The sequence below is a fragment of the Apteryx mantelli genome, chromosome Z (genome assembly GCF_036417845.1).
Source record: "Apteryx mantelli isolate bAptMan1 chromosome Z, bAptMan1.hap1, whole genome shotgun sequence".
Lineage (NCBI taxonomy): Eukaryota > Metazoa > Chordata > Aves > Apterygiformes > Apterygidae > Apteryx > Apteryx mantelli.
The window spans coordinates 36,729,378-36,750,055 of NC_090020.1; positions in this window are offsets into that span (position 1 = coordinate 36,729,378).

The following is a 20,678-nucleotide window of genomic DNA, read 5'->3' on the forward strand; positions in this document are numbered from 1 at the left end:
AAAGAAAGGTCTCCTGTGATCTCTCATGAAAGAGTCTTGGCAGATAAATGTGAGTAGCACAAAAGACATTGTCTTTCTTTCCTGGAAGTAAGTGCCATAGGCTCAATAGGTTTTCCAAACACACTGTTATAAGCACTTCGTTCTAAGAGAATGAAACTATCTACAACCCTTTTAATGTTTTTTTTTTCTTTCCCTTAAAAGTGTTTTTCTATCTGGTGGCTTTCATCCAAGTTGTCCTGAATTGTTTTATGAAGACACTAGACATACTTGAAGGAAATGGGAATAGCTAATACTACAGAGAAAAGACAACAATGTCTGGGAACAGAGAAAAGGAGTCCAGTCCAGTTCAGTCCAAGGTGGAATTTTGTTTTCTTTCTAGTTACGGAGAGAAATACTGTTTCAACAAGTTATGCCTAAAAAGGAGCCAATATTTCTGGGTGTGTGATTTGTTGCCTGAAACACACATGCACACTACAGAAGTACATATAAATATATACACAAGCACGCACACACACACACACACACACACGCATGCACTATATAGTAGCACAGTATGCCCTTCCCACTGAATTTAGTTTATATTTTACTGCTTTGAAAAATATTTTCACTCTTACTTCCACAGTGTCATTTAAGAAATAGAAGTCACAGCCCCTGCAGCACAGCGTCCATGGTCAACCTTCCAGAAACTCAAGAGATTGCTTCCTCTGCCATCATTAAAAGACATGTCATTAATTAAAGGGGCAGGGAATTACAGTATCTAGCAATGCCGCAGATCTTAGATACGAGTTCATTCCTCTGCCTTCAAAAATGCTCTGCTCGGACCCTTTCCTGTAAAGGGGAACTGCAAGCTGTAAATGGAAGTACGTAGCATCCTGCAAAGGGAAGACCATGCCTAAATACAACCGAGAGGGCCTGGGAGGGAGCAACATTAACTTTTGTCTTCATCCTCCCTGGCATTGCATTCCCATGGGGTGACAGGGACTCTGCGGGGTTGGGGAGCGGCAGGGGAGCTATGGCACAGCTCAAGAGTGCTCATACCACCAACACTAGGGCACGGGTGCTCAAGATTATGGGCTAATGTGGCTGTAAAACCTCCTGCCACGCAATGCCTCGGGCTACAGGTTTACCCTCGTCTTGTGCTGTGACATGGAGATTAAAGTCAGAGGGTGTCAGCGAGTCACCTTGGCAGAAATCAGGGCAGCCCACAACATGCTACCACCACCTTTAGGGATCCCTTCTTGCAGGATGGACCAACACTAAAACCTGAGCTGTTCCCTAAGATCTAATTTTCATTTTACCAACCGATATAACTGGAAGAGAAATGTTAAGTGACTTGCCTAACAGATCCTGAATACATTTTAACACAAAGAGCCCATGAATATTTAACTACTGACAGGTACTGCAGCAGATAGGGAAAAATTCATCTCAGAAGAGAGGTGAAGGCTGGAGCTCCCGGCCGGGCTGCGGGAGCTGGAGGCCAAGTTCTGCTTCTCAGCCAGGCAGAGCAGAACCTGGTCCCCGGGAGTAAAGGTCTCAGCAGCTCCCTCCTTTTGAGTGGAAAGAGCATGAGTAGAAAGAGCACAAGGAAATTCGGCTTTGTCATGATGCAGAGGAAGGAAAGGCCTGTGGACCCACCTACTCATCAAGGAAACTCACAGCCATGCAGGCATTACAACCCAATAGCTCCTCTCTGCCACAGCTGTACTCAGACCTCAGAATATGATATGCAAAATTTTGCATTAATCGGTATTGGAACACAGTAGAATTATATTCTTGTTTATTTTTTATAAGACCTTAATAAGGGCAGATAGAAAGACTGTCTGACAGGTTAATGTTTAGAACTGCCTTGAGCCCAGGATATACTGTACTTGCCAAAACAACACCCAGCTAGCATGATCTACAGCTGTGAAATACAGATGGAATTAATACAGCTAATATGTGCTTATTCATATAGTCACTTCAGAAGAAAATACTTCTAATGGAATGAATCCTGACTACTAGATAAGAAGAGTAAGATTTCGCCAATGACTACTTTCAATCTTTGTTTACAACATCAAAAAAAAAATCTGAGATTCAATTATTTATCTACCCATTATTTATTCATTCACCTAGTAGTATCTCAGTAAACTAACATGTGGTTTGGCTTCTCAGTTTTCCCCTAAGAGTTCTGGCCAAACACTCCTGCACAAAGGAAAACCAAGGAGTATTTTCATCCGAAAACACAAAGAAAGCAGCCATATCTTTTCAAATCTCTTTCATTACAGCTTTAACTGGTGATGGACATGTTCCAGACAGTCTGGTTCAAGCTCGGTTAAAGCCTTCAAATGTTTGGAGGCTCGTGAAGTACCCTCGCTCTTTATTGTGCCTTGAAAGCAGCTCCCAGAAAACCTCCTTATCTTGGGAATATGTGGAGAAAGGGTATTTGATTACACTGTCCGAAAAAAAGGAGAAAAGACGTGAACGTGGGTTTGCACAATAAAACCGCCACTGTGCTGGGCTACTTTATTGGAGGATATTGTTATTCTCCGAAAGTGTAACTTGCAACCCTAGCGGGCTTATTCTCACTCCGAGTTCCCCTTTCTTGCTTTTTGCCTGAGAGTTGCAGCTCCTGCCCTGACTATGCAAAACTTGCTGCTTTCATTTCACATCATTTCCCCTAAATTTATGCCTCAGTATCATTTGTTTCCCTCTTTAGTGAACACAACTCAGTCATAACAAACAAAGTGCTTGGTTTGGGATCTCAGCATTGTCAAATTCATGGCAAAATCAGTGGGGAAGGAAGGATCTGGACAAAATTTGGTCAGGTTCGTGTAAAGGATTTTCAGGATGTGGGAAAATCCTTCCACGAACCTGTGCCAATGCTCATCATTGAAGCGTCTCACATCTCCAGGCTTAACCACACCATTTTGTAAACCACTTATTGCCAGAGTGCATGAATACACTGAAGCTCGGCCATCACAGGGACTACCTATTAAAATAAACAAACAGGAAAAAAGCAAAATAACCCTGAAGCCTTTAAGTGAAGAGATCCAGGAGCCCGTGGGTGGAGGAAACCAGCTCTTGGTAGGATAAATGTCATCGGGAGTGGCTGGGTGGTAGAGATGTACCTGAGTAAGAGTCGAGAGCCTAAGGGGCAAGAAAATCTAAATGAGCTGAGGCAGCCTAATGAAAACTAATTTAGAGAAAGACTGAGATTTGGGGTGGGACTGAGTTGTACTAAGCCACTCACTTAGGTAATCCCTATTTTAAACCCACTTGATTCATTCTGAGGAGAACTATGGTTTGCTAAGGGTATTTTATCCGTATCTCTAGAAACTCTGAAGCGCTAAAAAACTGCAGCAGTTGCTATGGTCTATTATAACTTTTATCTATTAAAGAGGATAAAAAAATCCTGATTAAAAAGGTTACAAATTGGATTTAGAAATGGAAGTTGTATTCATACTCAAATATACAGCAAGGCACCATTCTGTATGTTGAAGTGGTTTAACAATGACTTTCTGTGTTAAAGCTTGCTCCTCCATAGCATAAGGCTACTCAGGCTCAAACCAAAAATTTTCAAGTCACCGCTTCCATTTGAGGACATAACTAATACTATGGAAAGGTGCACAGCGAGGTGTGTTTTTTAAGTGTATTAGATGACTTAACCCATCTCCATCACTTCATTTTTTGATCCCAAGGATTATCTGTAAAGCTCTTTGAGATCCCAGGAGGTAGGGGTAAGGTGCCCAAGTCCAAAGTACCCCATGATTATAATGCTGTACCCAGAATGAAGTTCACCCTGTAATTCATGTGATTTAAATCAAAATGAAGCAGGGAGAGAGATTCTTGTGGTAAGACAATTTTGTCTTGGCTTTCTGTCCAGGGCTGAAATTTACTTTATTGAATACATATCATAACAAAAGGACTATGCTAAAAAAATTCCAAGAATTGCAGGTTTTGTAATAAAGCAAAACCTCTCTAATGACTCTGTAATTATTGCACTATAATTCAGGAATCTGAAAGATCTAGAGATTTCAAGAAACTGAAACACTTCATTGCATTTGATTTGGTTCAGGCATGTCTTGCATTTAATTTCTCAGTAATCCTCTTTACACGGGCAATGTACCTAAAACTAATGTAATTAAGTATGTTAGTAATAATGCATGTGGTAATGTGTCTCGCTGGAAGAGTTGTACATAACCTAAGTTTTCTCCTGTCAAAAAAAAAAAGGACAATAAATGAATTTTGGCGCTTCAGGACTCCAAGCCTTTATATCATGCTCCTCACTTCACAACATGGGATCACATTGTTCAAATATTCAGTCACGACAAAATTAATTCCTAGACAGACAGAAGCACTTTTGCTATGAGCTGACCTATTTCTGTAATAACCTATATCGGGCCAGGTAGTATCAATGGTGTCAATGACACTTAGGCGGCTCAGGATGCAAACGTTTTTAAAATGGGAATATGTGCCTTCTGAAAAAACTCTTACCCCTGCCACCCCACCTACATGGTAGGGCTTGCGCTAGACTTAGCGCTGAGAAGCGAGCTGGTAAAAACCTCTCTCTCTCGCCATTGCCCGCTCCTGCTGCAGTTCCCCTGGCGGAGGGCAGAATAAGCCCGAATAAAGTGCGAGAACTCTGCATCACAAACCATAAAAACCATCTTAAGGGCTTTTGCCCTATTTGGCCTCCGCAGTCAGACCAGCAATACTAGCAGAACTGGAAAAGAAGAAGATGGCTTGCTACCAAATCCCATCTCTAGGCATTGGGCAAAAGAGAGGCCAATTTCCTCTGTTGTGAGTGAGGCCATTTTAAATAGGAGGAACAATTATAACAAGGATATATGTGTTTGGGGGTTTTCTGTGAAAGAAGAAAATCCCTCCACAACGTGGAAAATTCAGAGGTTAACGCCAACCCGCCCCATACTGATGGCCACAAAACTCCCTCACAAGCAGACCATTGCCTTTCACGGTATCCAGTTATGAAGTTATCCTTCACTGCACCTGGCAAAAAATTCAGACCAAAACCACCACGTCCTATCCACTTTTTTTTTTTTCCCCACAAGCTCATTACGCTTAATATTTCAGTGGACTCCAGCAGGGATTTATTATAAATTTTAGTATCTTATCAACATGAAGAGGGATTGGGTTGAGAGAGTTCTTTATAGCTGTTGTTTTCCAATTGAGCATGAAGTGCCCATTGTAGCACCAAGTCCCTCATGGTGTAACAGATGCCTTTGTAATTAAATTCATGTGTGTTCCATGAATATTTATGCACATTAGTTAAAAAATAATTCAGCGACGGTAATACTGCTCTGTGTCCCCTAGTCAACAAATAGGAAGACGTGCCCCCCTTGCCACACGCTTATCTCCCGGTTATTAATGTACAATAACAAATGCCAAACTCTCAGCTGGGAACATGATATTGTAATTGCTTAGTAGGCTATTAGGGCATACCTGTCTGTCAGAATCAAAATACGGAAAATAACACCGCTGATATGACAATGATTGATTACTTGTGCCACCTCGTGGAAAAATTATTCATTGCAAGACAGCCTCCTTAAACTTGTTTTACGGGGAGTTCTGTGTAAGCAGAAATGGCAAGAGCCTGGTTCAGGTCAGCCTTGCTTGCTACATGAAGAAATCTCTTGCCTGTTGACAAACCAGTTACTACTTAATTTCTTACATTCAAATATTTTTGATCAGTCCACCTAAACTCAGCGACTCATCTTTCTGTATGCTTTGTGAACGGTGCTGAGTCTCCACCGCTGAGCTTTAACTGATCTATTGTCCTTGCTACACACTATTTTTAGCTCTTCCTCCATGCTCAGATTTATTCAGAAAGATAATGTGCTGCTTTTAAAATTCACCACACAATGGAAATACTTGTTTGCACCTGGCCTGCTGGTCAGCTCAATTTGTATTTTTTCTGAAAATCATACACTAATTGTTCTAACAATAAATATTCACTGATTGCTTAATTAAACTTATTAAAATGCAAATTAAATCCCCAAACCAGTGACAATAATTAAAACAGAACATGTTAACAAAATGATGAAAGATCAGATTTAACTTTTTCCATTATCCAATATAATATCAATTAACGATAACAGGGAAATGGACCGGCACAAAGAAGTCTGAAAACACATTTTGCCACAACAATTTAAATCGGACTGCGTTACCTCACCCAGAGCTCAGAAGAAGATTAAAGAGTATTATTTTGCAAGTGTTTTAGGTCATATCTGCACTCTAAGTCCATTTGCAGTCTATCAGAATTCAAAACTAGAGCTAAATCTTCTTCCTGTCCTCCCCTCTTTGGCCAGATAATATTCCATCTGTAAGAAACCTGAACATTTATCTAAATCCCATATCTGTAATCTATAGACACTCACTAAACTACATCCCCAGAAGAACACAGATGATAAGGGCTAGGAAACCCCAGAGAGAGTATGGTAGAATAACAGTAATGCTTGAGGATTTAAACAAGCAGCTCTTTTGAGCATTGATGTGAGTCAATAAAGTTAATCTCTATCCTCCACTTTGAAAATGCACGCGTGAGGGTTTGAATTGTTTCCTCTTATTTACGGCTATCCTTTGGTAATGTTTCAGGGGAGGAATATGACCAAACAGCAGGATGATAGCAGCTCTCAGCACCGTTTCCTCGTCATGAAATGAATTAAGAGTTGCCTGGGTGCTGTCTAATATATCACACATTTGCTGAATTGCTCCGTCCCGCTCTCTTCTCCCCACCTCTCCCTCCAGGAGCAACACATCCTGTTCTCCTATTTCGGGCTCTCCCCAGAGTGGACGTTGTTCTACCGTGCTGCTGCATTAGGCATTTCAATTGGTCGTGAATCCTCCAAGGACAAGGTCGAGACCACTGAACAGAGAGTTGATTTAAATGGAAGCCACTTGACATGACAGGCTACTGCGCTAACGTATGGCATCACTGACCTCTTCCAGACTGTACTATTTAAATTCCTCTGATCTGTTAAATGCCTTTCCTGCTCCTCTATTGCCACAAGAGCTTTGCTCTATTAAGTCTGCTGAGCCTGTCAGAGGGATACAAACGCTTGTGGAAAAGAAAGGTTATTCTTTCGGCTCTGTCAAGATCTTGTCACAGGTGGGTCAGTCACAACAGGTAAAAAACACAGAAGCGTCCACTGTCTGTGGCAAAGCTCTAGCTCCATATGGGTCTTTGTTGCTGTAGTTTTGAGCCCCGAGTCAGTGATACAGGGTCCTTTCTTCTTGGCCACTTTTCATTACTGAATCCACCACTGTGCAATGAATTATACATGAAACAAGAGCTGCCCTTCTGGCCCCTTTCTTACCCTGTTCTAGAGCACACAGTACAGTGGGACGCTGTACAAGTGCTTATGTTCTCGGTCGGCTGTTCTCACCACCTTTGGTATGTGCCTGTATTTCGAGCTGCTTTACAATCTCAGCACCAGATTCACCCTGCAATAGCAAGGTGCTGAACAAAGATCTCTGCTACAGGCCTGGCCCATGTCATGTTGATTCAGGAACTGCCATGATCTGTTTTTACTCTGCCATAAATACTTTGCTTCTTAATGGTGGGATACAGTTTATACATCATGTTTCATAAGGTAGGTCTATGGAAAGATTTACTCCAGTGCCATCTTTCACATCATTACCAACACCAGACCTGTTGTAGGTGGTTATTGTTGATGGTTTTTCAGTAGGAGCAGAACTGAAGTCACATTGCAGTCTCACACAGATTAACAAGACTCTAAATTAGAGTGCAACAAAGTACAGTTATGTCCTCTTCCTTTTAGAACGTGTTTTGTAACCAGAATTCAAGTAAGTGCACATTCTTGTTCATTTTTTGCTGCTGCTGTGTATGTGCTACAAATAACATCATTTTCTGGGCAAAACCTTACATTCAGTCCTGAATAACAATAGTGTAAACTGATGTAAAATTTTATCCCTGGTATCTCTCCCTTCCTTCCTTGACTCAGACCCAGTCCCCAGATCTGTCCATGCTGATGATCCCTGTGACACCTCTTCTGCTTGAGCATGTCTTCCAGACCCAAGATCCATTCTCTAGAACAGCTCATAGACTGGATAAGCCAACCAAACATCCAGAATTCCTTGTGTTGCCAGCCTTAGGTACACAAAAAAACATTAACCACTAAAAATTACAAGATTTAAACTAATAAAGCTGAGTCAGAGGAAATTTTGTCTGTTTTTGAGACTTTAAAGTTTATTGGAATCTTGTTTTCCAGATTCCCTTTGAAGGCTAAGGTCCTGGTACAATTTTGCAATTCCAGGTGCAGGGTTTTAGAATTGTGCCAGGCATTATGGTGCTTATGATCACTGCGAGCTTTAGCAATGCTATAGCTCCTATTAAAAAATAAAGCCTAAGTAGCCTTGATGCAGAGAAGTGAACAAAGTCTTCTGAGGTCAGCCACAGTACCAGGGCAATTTGGTAGCTATGTTAATGGAGCCATATCCATGGACCTGAGGTACCTCATCGCCAGCAATAAAGGTTCTGCAAGACAAATTAGACAGCTGATAATACCTAATCTGAGGACTGTGGCTTTGTTTATGTCATTAGTAACAGCAATCCTAATGCCGCCAGCAGGAGCGCACAGCTGGAACTGACTGGAAGCTGCCGAACAATTTGCTAGTAGGAGAGAAAGGGAGAAGAACAGCTCCCCCCTGTCCAGCTCTGTAGGATTAGCAGGAGCAGAAGGTAGCGCAAACTTCATTTTGCCATTACGGCAGGCAAGCAGAGAGATCTGCCAGTTTTCCTTATTCACATTTCACAGCATAACTGCAACGTTTAACCTTATTTTCTTACCCTCTTGCTTGCTGTCAGACATTTTCTCTTTAATACGCTCCTGCAACGCTTCTTGACATGCTTTGTTCTCCTTATTTAGTCTCCTTGCACATAAAGCAGCAGTGACGTGCACCCCATCGTCCCTCACCTTGGAGAGGAGATGGGGGTGATTCTGGTTTCTCCAGTCCTTCTACAGGGAGCTGCGCCTCATGTTGCTCCTCCGCATCTAAGTTGCAGGTATAAAGGGGATGGCGTGAGTACCTGTCCCCACCATGGGTACGACTTTGGCCTTGACGCCAGAGCCTTCTGCACCAGAAAGTGAGTCAATGTCAACGTTAAAGATTCTTAATATAGTTCTGTGCACCGACAGGCCAGTAATGCATATTTACAAAGTGTTTTGGTGATTCCTTCTCAGACAGTTATAAATGATTTCTTAGATGAGAGCTTTTTACACTTGATGAATAGCTGATGATTGTCACTACTTTACTGTTTAATTTTTAAATTAATTTGAAGTATAATTCTCCAACTATAAAGTGGTCTGAGACTACTAAGAAATGAATCACATTAAATGAACTTCATTATAAATCATCATCTTTACATGACACTCAAAAGTATGCGTTGGAAGAAATTAATGCATCAAAGCAGGATTCTCAATGTTTCATTTAAACAGAAAATGCATTTCAGAATTAATTAAAATAAAAAACACTAGGTGAGTGTTGAAGTTGTACGAAACTGCTATACTAGAGTTGAAAAACTAAATTTATACCTAGTAAGAGCAGACAAATTTGTAAAGCCCTGTGAAATTTTACACATACATGTAAACTTGAGAACAGGAAAAGCTAGTAATGCAGGAAGGAGAACAAACGATCTTTGTATTACACTTTCTATATAAAACCATGATATCTTAATATTAAAAAGAACAACCTTCCCCCCACATACACACGCAAAACATGAAAATTAAATGTATTTCCCAACTGTCTTTAAACTAAGCTTCTTGAGAAAAAAAGTAGAGACCACCAGATAAGATACAAAGCAAATATTGGAAGCCACATTTTGTAAGCACAGTTTGGTCCTCTGGTGAAATCCAAAGAAAAAGAGACAAACTAGCTCTGAACCAAGGTGGAAGCCACCCCATTGCTAGGCACACATGGATATTTGCAAGTCACTAGTGCAACGACAGTAACCAGAGGCAACAGGTTGGGTACTCAAACTGTTCAGCCGAGGCAGCCGTGCAGAATATTTCCACTAAACCAGCAAACTGCAAATTCAGGAAATATAACTTGTTAAGCTGGCCGTCAAGCAAGGGTTTACATTATTTATAAATAAACTACAGCACGTTTGAACTCCTGCAGGAGGCTTCTTCTGTTAGTGTGTGTACTGCTAAATGCTTAACCAGTTAAGATACTACAGATTTACCACAGTGGCCTAACCAAAGCTATGGGGATCGCTGTTAAGATAAGTTTAGGAACTAGCATCTGCCCTGCTCATCCATTTTGCTAACACCTGCTGTTTTGTAGAGTGCAGAATAAGAATGGAAAAAATAAGCCTGAATGGTTAAGTTTGTCATAATTTGTCAAAGATTTGTCAAAATCATAAGCAATTGCTAGGAACGAAGTGCTACAGCGGTGCGTTGGAAACCAATAAAACCTAAATTTTAGGTATCACTAAGCCCTTCATAATTGTTATAAAGAAATAAATATACAATGGTGCAGGTTTAAAGCTGGAATTGCAAATGCAATAACAGCATTTTTAGCTGGGAAACTCAGTGTTTTATTAATAAACAGGTTTGCATAAGATTAGTCATGTAGAGGGGAATGCTACATTCTGCACATCTACTAAACAAACACAAAAGAGAATGAAAAATAAAAATGACCTAAAGTCATACTAAGGAATTTAGCCCAGATTTAAACTTTATATGTAAGCTTCAATAGCCTTCAAAAAAAGTAGGGCAAAGATTTCACAATTTTCATTCAGCTAGCTTTCAAATTTCAGGGAAATTTTCAGAATTCTTGACAGAGACTTGTTACAATAAACCAATGAAGTCTCTAGACGGACTCACTGTAACGTCTCCTTATTGTAAAAGTGTTTGGGGAAGAGGAAATTTTAGTCTTCTGTGTACTTGTTTTGCCACACATGAGCAGACATTTCATGGTCAACAACTGAGAACACGAAATACTAATGTACAGAGTCCAAACAGCAGAGTCTTAAATGGTTTGTTTTACTTAGCTGGTTTATGCTTACTTGACTAGGCAAAGGTCTACAAAAGGAATATTTTATGACCCCAGACCAAAACCAAAAAGCCCCAGTATAGCTGCTCCCGACCCTATCTGCCGGGGGGGGACCCAAAAAACTGTGACTGCCTTCATTTTGCTCCAAAACAAATATTTACCTGTTTTTCCAAAGCAGAGAGGGAGGAGGGAGGGAAAACACTGACTCAATGGAGCTGGAAAGAAAGAGGCTTTGTTAAGTGCCTAAATTTGTCCCTCCCTGGAGAGTTATCTTACTTTAAATGCAAGATCCCGTCATGGATAATGGGGAAAAAACGAAAGCTTTATGAAGGTCGGCATGAAAAACAGTATGCTATAGCAGCAGTCAAGAGGAGTGAGTCAATCCACCCTTCTCTGGAAGACGGGTTTGGGTGTAGTCTCTAAACGCAGGTACTAATCAAAGGCTGAATCTTTGAACGTTAACAAGCACCGCACCCTCGCCGTCGCCCTTCACAACAGTCTGGCCAGGGTAAGTTTCCGTACAGCAACAGTTCGGTGACACCAAGGTCATTTTGCGCTGTTTAATTACTACGTCGGACAAATGTAGCATCACACGCTCACCTCTGACGTAAATCCATTTCGGTGGCATGGAGTTATGAGCGACCTGTTCTTAAATGAAAATGGATGTGACTATTCATAAGAAGGAGCACCGCATTCTAGTTATTCTGCAGTATTTCAGCAACAAGGCAGAACTAAACCCATGTCTCTGACAATGCTGCAAGTATGCTGCAATGTATAGATAATACTACACACATACGTTGTAGACGTATACAGCTGTCCCTTTCTCTGTATATTCACATGGATTATGCTTTTATCTCCCTGTAATTATACTTGCCATCCGTACTAAAACAGCTTAACAGAATGGTCCTTTGTCACTAAAGAAAAAATGTATCATCAAGATGCACAAATTCAAGCAAAAGTAGATGGCAAAAACAATGCCTTATAAGTAAATCTGCTGGGGAGACAAGCAAACCTGCAGCAGATGCATCAAGTGTAATAGATTATATATGAATTATAACATTGAAGCATAGTGCAAATTAAATTTATGGGAGTGGGAACACAGACAAGCGCATACTGAAGTGCCATCTGCAATAACAGGAGCACTGTCACTAGCATGAGGGAGAAAGTGCAAAGGTGGAAGCTTGGAAGACTGATGGCTTGGAAAATCAAAATGACTGCTCAGATAAATGTATTACCCAAGCAAAGAGCTGCCTTTCAAAGGTGATGTACTAGACAGCAAATGACCAACACAATTACGTAGTTTTCCTTAAGGTTGTCAACACAAGATGTTTTGTTGCATAACGAAGGATTCCAAATAAATTCATAGCTACGGTGCCATCATGGGTAACACATCTTAATACTCTGCTATTGGCAATGCTATACTCATGCAACACTTTAACCAAATCAATAAAAACCTTTGCAAAAGTGTGAAAAGAAACATATGGGCAAATCTGCCTGACTATCACAACTCTCTGGGATATTCCAAAAAGCATCTGCCTTGCTCAGTGCCATTCACATTATTAAACCCTAGAGGTTCCGACTGGTCTTTTTTTTTAAGATTGTGAAATGAATCAACAACATATAAATATGATTTTTTTTTTAACATCAGTTCCTAGTTTCAGGATCACTGGCAACAGAAGCACCCCTATGAGAAAAATGCACAGATCTCAGCACATGAGAAAATTTATTGAAGGATTACTGAAAAGTCAAGATAGGCTGATGTATATTTGTATTAGTGGCCAAAACCTATTACTGAACACACTATAGCACAAATTCCTATGTTCTCAGTGCTGTGAAACCATATATACAAACTGAACTTCTAAAGTCCAGCAATGAACAGTGAAGGCCTTTTATTTGAAATGCCTGATGCATCTGTTCTGTCCCATCTCACATTGGTGAAACGGGGCGGTGTGTTTCTTAAAAGTGTTTCTGTGATTTATTGCCTAGTGCTATCCTATTGCAACTGTATTTATTTGCGAAAAACCTACATATTGCAGATATATAACAATATCCGAAACATCTCTGTGAATCTTTGGGCACTCTGCTGTTTCATCGCAATTCTCATTTCTGTGGCCTCCGTTCAGTATTACTCGCAATAGTCACTGGAACTATATTTGTGCCTGATGTTAAACATATAACTACAAGTTTTACCTGATTTGGGCTTACAGAGAAAAAAATAGCAAAGAGTCATTGTCAGACATAAAAAAGAATCACCTTCTTCCATATCGTCCTTCTTGTAAAACGAGACGCATACATGGATTTGGTTGTGCAGTAATGTTACCTCAGTAAACAGAAAATCACACTCTCTTGAAAGTGGCTTCTATCACATCTTTTGGCTTTATTTTATTTCTCAAATGTCAGTTTTTTTCCTGTTTAGAATAAACTGAAAATCTCAAACTGTCTGCTCCCTGACAGGCCTTTTATACCTGCGGGCCTCAAATGCAACATGTCTTACAAGTGAGAGCCCCTAGGAAAGATTTATTTTGAAGTGCTGCTGCTCGACTGTTTGTTTGTGTTACTATGATAAGTGAAAGTCAAGACAAAGAAGAGGCCAAGGTCAGAGACTGAGAGTAAACCAGTTTTAAACATTTTTACTTTGTTTTCACCACTATCAGGAACCTGAATTGCAATAAAGTGAATCAGCCCAATTTCTCTCTACTATGCTGTTATTCTAAAGGAAACTACTTTCAAAAGCATAAGACTTTCAAATTAGGTATAGACCAGCCAATTAGATACAGACCAACCTTGCAATAGCCACGATTCACTCAAAAGAACTGATAATATTCCATTTTTCCCCTGAATTCAGCAAAATCGGCACTGGCGCAGCAGAGCTGATCAACTCAGCTCACTGCTGCTTCTCACTTGTGCTTCCCAAGGGGCTGGGATCTCCTTGCAGGGCAGGAACCACGGCACAAGCAAAATGATGAGATATAAAAGCAAAATATTCTTGAGAATGACTCTGAATTGAGCAGGGTGAATTTCTATCTGCTAAACAACAGCAGTGCAGCATAACTACTCCAGAAACAGAAGTTCTAATACATAAAAGCAAAAGACCAAGTTCTTCATTTATAGCTTTCTTCATTTATAAGAGGTTATCACACAAGATTAAGCATCACCCTACTTCCAAAAACACAAGAAATTCTCTATCAGTCATTTGCTGTATTACACTTTTGAAATACAGATGCTTACTGCTCAGTGACTTTCCTTGAACCGGTTTCGAGGTCTAGGGCTTCAAACGTTGTTTTATTCTTAAATAAATTAATAATTATTTTAAAAATCCCTTTAAAAATATTGATAAGAATTTCACTGCCCTCTCACATTTTTTAAATCAGTTTTGCTTAAAGTGCACTCTTTACCAAAACAGTATTGTGCTGGATTGTGTTACAGGACGAGGTGGTTCTGTTTGTTTAATATAGCTTTGAAAACATGGGGAAATATTGGCTGTTTTTACAAATAGGTATTAATTCAACAGTCCACTCAGCCTCAGTGACAGCACACTGGTATGCACATGCATGTTTCTGCAATGGGAATCTAAAACAATAAGAATTTAATGTGCAATTATGCACAATTCACTTCAAGCCCAAGCTCAAAAATACTCTGGCTTCAGTGGATTTTCTGGGAAAAACTCTTGTACAATCAAGTCTAGCAGTTCCTCAGAGCAATGCAAACTAGGGATTTCCTTAGGAAAACCTCACACCATAATTACTTTGACAGTGCACTGCAATGTTTAATAGCAACATGAAATCCTGGCATTGGAGAGAACTGGCATAATTCTAAACTTGCAATCCAATATTCACAGGGAAATCACTCAAGGAGAAATACTGGATGCGAGTATATGCATGAGAAGATATATTAATGACAGCTTCTTGAAAAACACCAACTGAAAGCTAAGCAAATAGATAAATGTGAAATTTATGTTATTTCCAAATTGCTGTATTAAGCACTAGAATAATAAACCCGGTGTATTAAACCCACGTGAAGAACACGCAACCTGATTTTGATAAAATGTAAGAAACTGTTTTTTAATCTTAAACTTGTGCACAGTGTCTTCTGGGCCTCCAAAAAGCTTCATATGGACCGTTATCACATGCCTCCTCGCTTCCCGGGGGCCGGCCAGACGCAGAAGTGCTGAAACAGCACAAGTGGGTCGGCTGTGCCGTACTTCTGTCCTAAAGAGAAATCCCAACAACCTGGGCTGAAAGGCTATTTTCATTAACTTTCACGGCTGCTCTTGCAGCTTCCCGACAAGCCCGAGACCAACGTCTCCTTGCTAGAGGTGCTTTTTCGGAAGAGGGCCAGGCAAAAGCATCGAGGTCGGCTGCTTTTGGGGAAATGCTGTCAAAGGGCAGAGAAACATGTCGCTCTTGGCCACTCTCTCCCTTGCTCAGGCGCAGCCTGGTAGACTTGAACTGGAAGTGGGCGCCTTTCAGAGCTGTTCGACATACCTGCGAGGTCCCATTGTTAATAAACCCCCCTAAAAGCCTCAGATCAATCAACTCTTTTATCAGGCTCTGGAAAGGAACTGTCTTCTTGTTCAGTAAAACATTTTATGCCAGCCAGCTTAAAAATGCATGTTCAAAATAAGTATATTAACTCCCACTTATTAAAAGCAGATTACTGCAAATATGTACTCTGGTTTCTATGCAAAGCCACAAAGGAAAAAAAGGTTTTCATGCTATGTTATTTTGGCAAATATTTTTCCCAAGGGCATAGATTAGCAAACAAGAACGATTACAAGAAAATACGTTATGTACCATGAATACTTTTTGGCATGCATAGAACAATTTAAGGTGTTATAATGTCACATTGCCACATTTAAAAAAAAATCATGTTTTTTTTTAGCCATAGAGAAAAGAATACAGTGTTCACTCTGTATAATAGAAGCTATTAAAGAAAAAAAAATTAACCATGTTTTAATAACATAGTGATTATAAATTGGGGAGTATTTATCTAAAAGAACAAGATGAATGTTTCTTACGACCTTAATCCAAAATCCTTTGAAGCTGAAGAGTTTTTCTCCATGACTTCAGTGGGCTTTGGTTCAGGCCTCAAGACCATTTGTCATTATAACAGAGAGAGATTACCTACTCATTTCAGCCCAATATCCCACCAAAAAGTGCTACATCTGCATATAGTATGTCTGTAGTCAGACGCTTAGCATAGAACTAGCCCCAGAGCCTCTCAGCCAGTTTATACAGCAGCCTTTTGGGGAGAAGATGCCTTTTTGTGATGCCTTCAGACCTCCTCTAGCGTAGTGGATGCCATCATTTGGCTGCTCAGCTTGCCTGTGATACGCATGTGGTTGTAGCTTGTGGGTTTCCTCACACAGGACCCATATGAAGCACCACAGTATTGTTATTCACAGCAGAAGAAACAAGAAGAGGAAGCTAAAGAACTTGTGCAGAGTCCCACTGGCAGAGGTGGGCACTCAGTCCAGACGTCCCGCTCCTCCATGGATGCTCTTGGGATGAACACTGACCACAATGGGACAAGCCGTTTCGAGCCTGGTTAGGGCAGTTTAGAGGATTACCAGCTGCAGCTGATCAGCCCCAGCGTTCAGCGTGAGGCTACTGCCCCATAAGTGATCCCGAGACTCTAATTTGGGCCAATGCAAAGGCGGTTGACTTAGCAAAAACCCACCTTCGGTGGGGAGTTAGCTAAAGCGCCTGCCAATGCTGAAGCGGGTACGGAGGGCCCTCACTGCTCCCTGTGGGGGCTTTTGCCTGACGCCCAGCTGCTGGGAGGCAGCTTGAGCCTCAAGTGCCCCGGCTGCGGTGCAACTCATGTTTGGTTTGCTTGGTGTCAGGCGGCGTAGCTCTTTCCACAAAAGCAGCCTTAACAGACACTGAGCACATCCGCCCACGTGAAACAGGACCACAGAATATATGCTCATTTCCCTCCAGCTGCAAGCGTTAATCTGCATCGTTCTCTAGATAACCGGGGAGACATTTCTCTCCTTAGGTTATCCAACCTACTGGAGTCCAGTCGTGCACCTCAGCACCCCGCAAGTCCTATGCTGACGGCCTGCTTTCTCACAGCCCCGTGGAGAATTTCTTTATGTGTTGCCCGGCGAGGAGTCACATGACACTTGGTTCGCTGCCCCTCTTTCGGTCTAGGCAACTCCCAGCCACCGGATTTAAGGCACACCGACAAGTCCAGCCAGGGTATACTCATTGCTGAAGTCTGTCAAAGTAGTCTTTTGTGTCAGAAGAGAGTTTCCCATGCTTAACCAGAAACCCCTGTGCTGTAGAAATGCGGTTTTAATTCCCCTACCTAATTTTACAAACAGTAGTTACTGTGCTCCTCGTTCGCAGGGAGAACTCAACTGTGCAACGGAAAGAGAAGATTTGCCTAAGTAAAAGACGCGGGGTACTGTTAGGAGTCTAACTCCTCATGTCAGATATCTAGATAACAGAATAAGTAAAGAAATTACAAAAAAATTCACTAATTATAAACAAAGATATTGCAAAATGTTGATGAAAAGCCAATACCTATGTCGCACAAGATAGGAAGGTGCAGGCCATAGCAAAGCTAGAGATGAACTCGCACTGAAGACCAAAGGTCCTGCTTCCATGTACCCTCTTGTTTGGGAGCGTTTGGACTTGCAAGTTAACAAACGACAACGTCTTTGCACTTTCACTGTTGCATGCCGTTCAACCTGACAAGACTGATTGCATTTGTAAGCATATTTTTGTTTATAAATATAAAACTCGGGTCTTCTAGCCTGCCTTTAGACAACCATATTTCAAGAAGAGGAAATGCATTCGCGAGTGCTGTGGTCATCCTCTGAGAAATACCTAACGGAGGGCAAGGACAACAAAGATATTAAAAGAACAAGGAACAGAGGACGCAAAGATAAAACTTCCTCGGTAATTTATACAGAAATGATCACCTAACTGTGCTGGGAACAGAAAGATACACTAAGGAGACACGTTTGGTGTGGAAACAAGAGAGTGGGGAAAAACTGAAACGCAGTATCCCCTCCTTAGTATGAAAGGCACGTGGCTATTAGCTCTTTTATGAGGCGTTTTCCACTTTAGGTTGCATCTCAAATATATTTTTAATTTAAATCTGATATGAAAGTAATTAAATGTTAAACCACATCAGATTCTGAAAAACATATTCATAGGATTAACAACAGAGCAAGACAAAGATCTTTATTATAATTGTAAAGCTTCAGACTATGTTTGGGGAAAAATCAGCCTCAGCCGAAATCATATTATTATCCAAATCCAATTAATGCTATGCACCTGAAGTGCTTCTGTTTTTAAATGACTTAGAGACAGTCCCTATGTGGTCACTTAGTTCTCTAGGTTGCTACCGATTTTCCTAGCCACCATCCCATCTCTTAATTACGATGGCTTTTGTGATTCTGAAAGGAATTCCTTTCAGAATTAGTTAATGGTGATATATATCAGTTACTTTTAAAGCACACTAAAAATTAGAGTTGGATTTCTTGATACGATTGTTAAAATTGATTGTTACGAATCAAAATTACAACTCCTCAAATCTCCACTGGCTACTTATTAGTTTGAAAAGAAACTTGAAAGGCTATGTGGAGGGTGGCTTCTACAGAAAATATGTTTTAAGCAACAAATCTAAAATACATGGCAACAGAAATGCTTTCATACTGTAAATTCCCATGATGATTAATTATTGCTTGGCGCATAGAAACAAACTTTGGGTTAATTAAATGAACATGCTAATTTTCTTCTTCTTTTTTTTCTAACTTCATGACATTTAGAGTTAACAAAAGAACCTTGTGAACAGATGTGTTATTTCCAATTTTAGCCACAAGTCTTAAAAAGGACAGTTAAACCATCAGGTACACTGTATATGAGATAAAGTAAAGTTCCTCTTTCAGATCAATAGAAATGAGAAGTAACTACATCTGATTCTGAGTTCCTTCAGTATTGTATTATTTTAAATTCCGACTCTCCTGGAGATTTATAACCCTGTGAACTCCACACTATTTCCAGCTCATGCCGTAAATTCAGTTATATTACTTCCCTCTACTTGTGCAATCTTGCAGTATTCAGCTAAGATTTAGAGCCATGTTTTCTTAGGTATTTCATTTGCAAGCAGTTACGTGGGACCTGGATTAGGAAGAGCGCCAGGGCTCTCAGGAGCCGGAGGGGCTGCGGGAGCAATGGACCGGAGCTGCAACGGCTGCAGCTCCCACCACTGCTCGTGCTGATGCACAGGGTACCAGCAGCACCTATGTTTGATGCCTCAGGTCCCCAAGAGCCCCAAGCGCTGCAGCCTCTCGGTTAAGGCCAGTTCAGGTGTGCCTGGACATGCAGTGGCCCAGTCATCTCACGCTGCCGCATTGACAAATGCTCAATTTTAACAGGGCCTGACTGTGCTTCATGGGTCAACTTAGGCAGACCTGTCAGAAAAGAAGTGTCTTCTCTTTGAGGTGCCTAGGAAATGTTTTCCAGGTTCCTCAGAGACTGCTCCAAGCCGACTTCACCAGGATGCCATACGAGGATATGGCGTGCTCCCGAGCCCCATAGCAAAATGAAACCGGTGGCAAAAAAAGAGTTCACTTAGCACTATGAGGAACTCCTTTTGGACCTGTGAAATATAGCCCTGGAGGCTCCACACGTTGCAGAGCAGATAAAGGGTAAAGCACCCCCAAAAGAACTGTATTTGCCTGAATACGCGTTGCGCCTTGCTGTTTTGTGCCTGTGCGTCCACGTGTGTGTGCGTACAGATGTCCGACCTCGAACACAGAGTTATTGCCTTATATTCCAGGATATTTTCTCCCCTAAAAACAGATGCACTGCCCAGAGGTGGCCTAATATTCAAGGTCACATATAAGGCCAGGGGATGCAGCCTTCTGCAACAGGAACCCGGCGCTGCCAGCCGCTACCAGGGCAATCCCATGGGAGGGAGCTGCGGTGGGGGATGGCACTGGCATGCCCCTTCTGATTCCTGCTTGCCAGGGCCTGATCTCAACGCACAGCTCCAGCACTGCTTTAACAGGCAGGCAGCAAAAATCAGTAATAGTCTGGCCCAGCAGCTATGCAGACATGCCTCCAGCTCCTCCTACAGTCTGTGAGAAAAAAAACAAAATCTTGATTTCTGGCTTTCCACTAACGTTTTGCAGACTTATTTATACAACAAGAGCATACATTGCTCCTTCCAGTAAAGATGTCTGACCCATTTACTCTCTTTTCTCAAACAGAGGACTTTGCTAGTGGATTTTTCTTCACATTTGGGAAACTGGAATGATGTCTTGGAGAACAGTCTGTGGTGGAGTTGGCCTGTCTAGAAACTAAGAGTTACTCTTTATGCAAGGTCAGACTATGATTTAAAGGAGAGTAAAGCATGAGGTTATTTGAAGAGGTAACCATGCTTTTAGCTGGGTGTTTCATTCTTACATTTTTTTTTTGGCAAACACCTCGAGGTCTGTGTCTGACATCTTCTGAGAGTGCTCCAATCCAGTCGGTGTCTTTGAGCTCTCTTTCAGTAAGCCTCACACTTCTTCCCGCTAATCCCATACTGCCAAAGGGAGATGATTTCTCCAAACATGGGATGAAGTAACATCTTATTAACTCCTTAGAAAATGGAGAAACATGATTCAAATTCATATCACTAATAAAGTTTGAGGGGATGTTACC